This window comes from Mustela nivalis, assembly GCF_964662115.1.
Source record: "Mustela nivalis genome assembly, chromosome: 6".
NCBI classification, from domain to species: Eukaryota; Metazoa; Chordata; class Mammalia; order Carnivora; family Mustelidae; genus Mustela; species Mustela nivalis.
In genome coordinates this window covers 82,402,371-82,408,370 of record NC_139025.1, presented here as the reverse complement: position 1 = coordinate 82,408,370, position 6,000 = coordinate 82,402,371, and the positions used below count along the sequence as shown (strand labels likewise).

Below are 6,000 nucleotides of genomic sequence, written 5' to 3'. Positions count from 1 at the left end.
GTCAAAACTTCTTGTGGTCATTCTAACACATTGTATTTAAATTGTTTACATGTCTCTCTCCTTCAATAGACTGTGAACTCTGGGAAGGCAGGGTCCGTGTCTGCCTTGTTGTATCCCTCGCATCTAGTATGGTCCTCATACTGTTTTTTCAATAAATAGTTCTTGATTGAATAATGTGAATGGCCCGGAGTTTTAGTAAACAGATGATACTCTTCCAGCCACTACGCTTGGTATTCTGATATTCTACTAGGGCTGGACGCTTGGATTGACACATTTTCACCCCGTGAGGCTGACGCTAAATCTTTAGACCCAGGCATGCAGGTAGGAACCCATTTGTCTGAATGATCAGACTTCTTGGCAGAACCACCGTCGACATCGTTTGAAGTATGACAGATCCACAAGCGACTGCAATGCTCTCTAGGCAGAGAGTTGGAAAGAGGACCTTAAAGGGCCACTGGGATCCCTGAAAAGATGGAAGAACTCATCTCACCACCGCCTCGGGCAGCGCTCTCTGCACGCTACCTTCTCCTGCGCGCCAAGGCGTTAGTCCCACCCGGTCCCACTTGGCTCCACCCACCTGGCGCGCCTGAGTTACTAAACCCTAGCGGCCAGGGTGAGCGACGCGTTCCTAAGCCCCGCCTCCGGGACGAGGGCGCGCTCCCCCTCCCACCTGCCTAAGCAGTTCCGTTAGCCGCGGGAGGAAAAACCGTCCTTCGGTTCCCCGCCTCTTCACTCCCAACGCTTTACTCCCTACTCCCCCTGCAATCACTACACAACCAGCTACGGAGGCCCCTAAAGTACAAATAACCCCCAGGCCCTGGCGTATCCTGATTGGTTTTGTCCTTGTTCCTCCATTCGGTCCCAGGGGCCTGCGTTCAATTTTTGTCGGGAATCTGGCTTGTGTGCTTCTTCTGGCGGCAGGAACTCCAACGCTCTTCACGGAAGTAAAAATTGTTTGTTTTTTGTTGTGGGTTTTTTTGTTTTTGTTTTTTTTTTGCCTCTGAGGCCTCCCGCATTCCTTCCCTCCCACCACGCGGAATTGTGGCGGGAGGGGGAGGAGGAAGTCAAGGCGCCTGCGCGGAGAGGCCGCTTTCCATCCGGGTCTCTGTCCGTGCGGTGCAGCAGGTCGGTAGGCGGGAAATGGCGACTGGCTGAAGGAGCTGGTTCTGTTGCTGCTGCGGGCTAAGCGGGAAAGACACCACACATTGCGCAGTCGGGACCATCGCCGGAGCCTGAGGACACTTCTCTGTCGTCACAGTTAGGTAATCCCCCTCGTCCAGACACTGCCGTTGCTTCCAACCTTAGTCCTCCTCCTCTTCCAGGGCCGTCTGCCGGGGTCTCCTCCCCTTCTTAACCCGGTTCTCCAGCGGCTCCGGTGCCTTGGTAGGCATGCACTATTGGCGCCTTGTAAGTGCGCCTTGTGGAGCCGCTCTTCTCTGGACTTTCCCCTGGGAACAGAAAGGGAGCTCACTTCCCGCCAGCTTCAGCTCCCAGGCTGCGGCCTGTGTTGTGATTTCTGGGGTTAGATTTCACTTTGCTACCCACCCCCACCCCGATCTCGCGTTCCTAGTCCCAAACCCTGTGGTCCCTCCCGGTAATTGGGTTAGATCAGCTTTTCTAACCTTGGCCCACCTAATGTTTTCGGTATTTTATTCTTTCTAGTAGGGCGCTTTTAGGGGGGCGTTGCTCTTTCTCAGTTTTTATAAACATCTTTTAAGGATCTGGAATTAGAAATTTCATCAAGTTCTGTTTATCTTCTGTACTGATAAAATGTTGAGTTGACATTGTTACTTTCTCGAATCAAGAGTGGTAGTAAAGGACAGCCCATGTGGAAGGCCTGTGGTTTCTGTAGTGGTCAATTAAGGGTGAATGTTACCGGCCGTAGTATTCGACGCTTTCTCTGGGTGTTAAATGACTATGTGGATGTTTACTCTTTCCTTCTTGACTAGAATTCTGTGGTAAATAATTGCATAAGTAAATCGTGTTTATTTACTTCTCACCCTAGTGGTGGCTGGATGTGTGAATGATGTTAAGCACTTTAGAGTACCTTAGGGAAGCCTAAAGAGATACTGCTCGTAAACTGCCCTAAGATCCTGAAATGAAATGTACTTAGTAAATGTTCCTCCAAGGCAAGGATTTATTTTTCTAGTGCCAATAAAGCGGTACAGTGATTACTGCCCAATATGGGTATACAAATTAGTGGTTTAAATGATAGATTTATCTTAGTAGTTTTCAGATTGTAGATTTCTTTATATACAGTTTCCCCATTCTTTGCCAAGTTTTAAATTTTCGTTTGTTGTCCAAATGTAATCCTTATAAAAGCAAGAAAACTGCTAGTTAAAGCTAGTTTTATAGCCCCCCACTTTTAACCTTGCAGACCAGTTGTCCTAAAGAGAAGAAATGAGGAGGCTGTTGGTGTTTTCAGAATTTGTTTTCCATCTTGCAGAATTTGGGGCATTGATAGGTTTTTTTCCCCCCTTTAACTAGTCAAATTAATTTTTTAAAAATATGGTTCATGTTACACATCAGTTGACGTTTATAACTCAAAGGTTTTCAGTTCTCTAGGTTCAGTTTAGAAGACTTCACTAATGTTAGCATACTGGGGTTAAATTTCAGTGATAAACAAGAGCATGCCAACTTCATTATAGTTGTCATTTGGTAGATTCCCCCCCAAGGTCATAAAGAAAGTCAAGGCAAAAGTAGCTCTTAGGTGAAGCAGTCTTTTAGGATTGACTTGAACCTCATACTTGTCTTCTAAGACCAAAAGAATAGGGGATGGGAAGTGAAGGTGAGGGCGTATTGAATACTTGCTGAGCCTATTTGTTTAAAGAACAGGGCCAAATATGTGACTTAAAGTAATGTAAATTATTGGACGGGTGTAGGTTTTATCTCTATTTTAATGACCTTTTTGGGTAGTTGATAAAGCACCGTTTTAAGTAAAATTTGATTTATAGATAGCTGAGTTAAGGAAATAGATTTTGTAATTGTAAATAGGTAGTAAATCTATTAAATAGATTAAATAGATTGTAAATTGTAAATAGATTTTGTCTTCAAGAATTCGCCCAAATTGTTTTAATTCTGCATTCATTCAGTACCTGTGCTCTTTTCATACTCTTCTCAGTATGGGTTGAAAGGTTGTAAGAGCTCTAAGTGGTATAGTCCTTAATCTCTGTGGACTTGTAGCTGTATAGAAATTCCAAATAGGATTGTATAGAAAAATAGGATTGGTATGTTTTATAATATTCTACATAATGTTTCCAGCATTTCATTTGAGCTAGTAATGCTATTCTTTTTCCACTGTTAAGAAATGAAGAATTGGGGAAATTTTTTCTCTCCCAGATTTATTTAACTATTCTCATGTTTGAGATTTCTGGTCTAGAGGTTTCTTCACAAGATTATTGCAGAACAAAATCTATACAGTTCTGGTTTAAAAAATAATAACTTGGACCTGTTGTTCAGAAAGATGTACTAAGCTCTAGACTTGTAACTATAGAATTAATTGCAGATTGAATGAAATGGTATTAAATTATCTTGGTCATAGGAGACTGTACTTTGTATTAATGCAATAAAGAATAAAGTGGTTTGTTAGAATTTGAAATAAACAGTCTGTAATTATATTTGAAACTTACCAAGCTGTTGTGAAAAGCATAAAGCAGAAAAGACACTAAGTCATAAATAGCAAATGTTCTGAGAAGGTCTCATATATGGTATGCTCAAGTAATTATTCTGGGTAGGTTAAAAAGTTATCTGACCATTTTAGGGGCACCTGCTTGACCCAGTTGATAGAGCATGCAACTCTTGATCTTGAGGTTGTGAGTTCAAGCTCCACATTAGAGGTATATAGAGATTACCTAAAATATTTTAAAAATTAAAAAAAAATTACCTGACTACTTTAACTGGATTAAATACAAAGTGTCATTTGCTCTGCTTTGAAAATGAGAAAATTTAACAGATATAGCACTTATGATAAAGCCATACAGTTGTAGTTTTAGTTTTCACTTATTTGACATTTCTCATGAGGTATATATCTAAGCCAGACGTATAGTCAGTACTGGTTGTATAGGACTACATTAATTTTTAGTTTAAACTGTGTTAAATTGTAACTGGATCTACATTACAGATAGATAGATTAGGTGGTTGACTGTAATATGAGAATTGCCAATGCCAAACTTTGTGTCTCTCCTGTGTGTTATGGAATTCTTTTTAAAATGATCTGTTTAAAATCATAAATTCTCTGGAAGAGAAACTTTAAGCTATTATCTTTTATTGGCAATATTATCCCATATTAGTTTATCAAATAAACTTGCTGATACCACAAACAGGTGAGGGTTCAGAGGCAGTGGCATGTAGAAGTAACCTTTTAGGTACTCACTGATCAGGAGAGGTGTGGCATATAGGAACACTGTCTAGCAGAGAAAGGCATGGTGGGGGTTGAGTTGTAGTGAGAAGCTTGGGTTTCTTGGGGTCCTTTAGGAATCTTGTGAATTTGACAGTAATGAGGGGTGAGACTAAGTGTGGTCTAAAGAAGAATGGTAGAACCATAAAGATAAATAGGCTTGTAGGCTTGGCCAGCCCTTTTGTTTGTTACCCTCATCTGCAGGTCCCCCAGTTAGTATGGTATTTTTAGAAGAGTGAAGGGAAACTCTGGTATGCCACTAAAAAAAAATAGTATTGTAAAATTTTTACAAAATGAGTTTTTTAACTTTATTATAAGGTCACTATAGGCCATTTGAGTATATTTTGGATCCCCTATTTTATGGTATTCATAAACTCTCCTGTATTAATTTAGAGAGATTGTAGGAAAGGAAGTATGTCTAGATTAAACATGAATCATCAGCATACTTTGGCTTGAGGTTCTAGCAATCAGGTTTTTGTAATATGTGGTTACTACTTTAAAGAAACAAAGCTGTGCTATTAGAAGGCTCTTAAATACTTCAGAAATAATTGAGATTAATATTTAGTAGTAGTTGCTTATATAGTGTAGGAAAAAGTTTTTTTCTTTGGACTAAGTACTTCCATATCGAGAAATTCTCCGGGGGACGGGGAGCGCCTGAGTGACTCAGTTGGTTAAGGGTCTGTCTGCCTTTGAAGCAGGTCCTGATCCCAGGGTCCTTGCTCCTTGCTCAGCAGGGAGTCTGTTTCTCCCTTTGCCCCTCCCTCTGCTCATGCACTCGAGCTCTCTCTCTCTCTCTCTCTCTCCAATAAATAAAATCTTTAAAACAAAATTTTTGGGAAGTAAAAAAGCAGAGCTGTGGCTAAAAGTAAATAAAGGGAAGATTAAGACCCTGTTAGCAGCATAACCTGATATTTTAAGTTTCTCATGTTGACCAGTTTAAGTAATCTTTAAGTAGGAATTTAAAAGAATGCCTTATTTTTTTTTTAAGATTTTATTTATTTATTTGAGAGAGCACGCGTGAGCAGGGTGTGGGGGAGGGCAAAAGGAGAGGGAGAAGCAGATGGGGGCTCAGTCCCTGGACCCTGGGTTCATTACCTGAGCTGAAGGCAGACACTTAACCAACTGAGCCACTTATACCACAGGTGCCCTGAGTATATTACTTGTTAAAAATATCCAGAACATGTATCTTTTTAGTTGAGAAAAAAACTACAGTTATTTGTTTTAGTAATAATTGCTTTCTTCCTGGTATTCCCCAAATATGTATGATTAACCTCTCACTGATATTACAAGTGTCTGCTTTAGTGTATTTTGTTAAATAAAATAATTATACAATCTTTTAATTTTCTGAGGTACTGATAAAAATTATTTGAAAAATATTTACAGTCACATTTCAAACAATCATGCACTTTTTCCTTATTAGGACATAAGGAAATATACCTTTTTATTTTTTAAGTCACAGCAAACAAGGTATTTCTGTTAGAGAATTACGATTATACCTTGCCTTTGACTAGTCATTTATTTATTTACTTTTAAAGATGTAGGACTCAAACTCATGACCCCAAGATCAAGAGTTCCATGCTCTACCTACTGCCAGCCGGGTGCCC

At 40.3% G+C, this 6,000-nt stretch overlaps 1 protein-coding gene across 19 annotated transcripts in view; it reads left to right on the top strand.

Moving 5' to 3' along the window:
• The first annotated feature begins 627 nt into the window (after window positions 1-627).
• The window catches only part of CTDSPL2 (CTD small phosphatase like 2), an 83,006-nt gene continuing 77,633 nt past the window's right edge, over window positions 628-6,000 (top strand). For 5 of the 19 annotated variants that reach the window (XM_082735319.1, XM_082735320.1, XM_082735321.1 and 2 more), the window contains exon 1: window positions 692-1,262. The gene's annotated coding sequence lies outside the window, so the exon portion shown is untranslated. Of the gene's footprint in view, window positions 1,263-1,287; window positions 1,384-6,000 lie in introns of those variants that run through there. The other 14 variants (XM_082735316.1, XM_082735332.1, XM_082735317.1 and 11 more) reach the window with 11 other exon arrangements.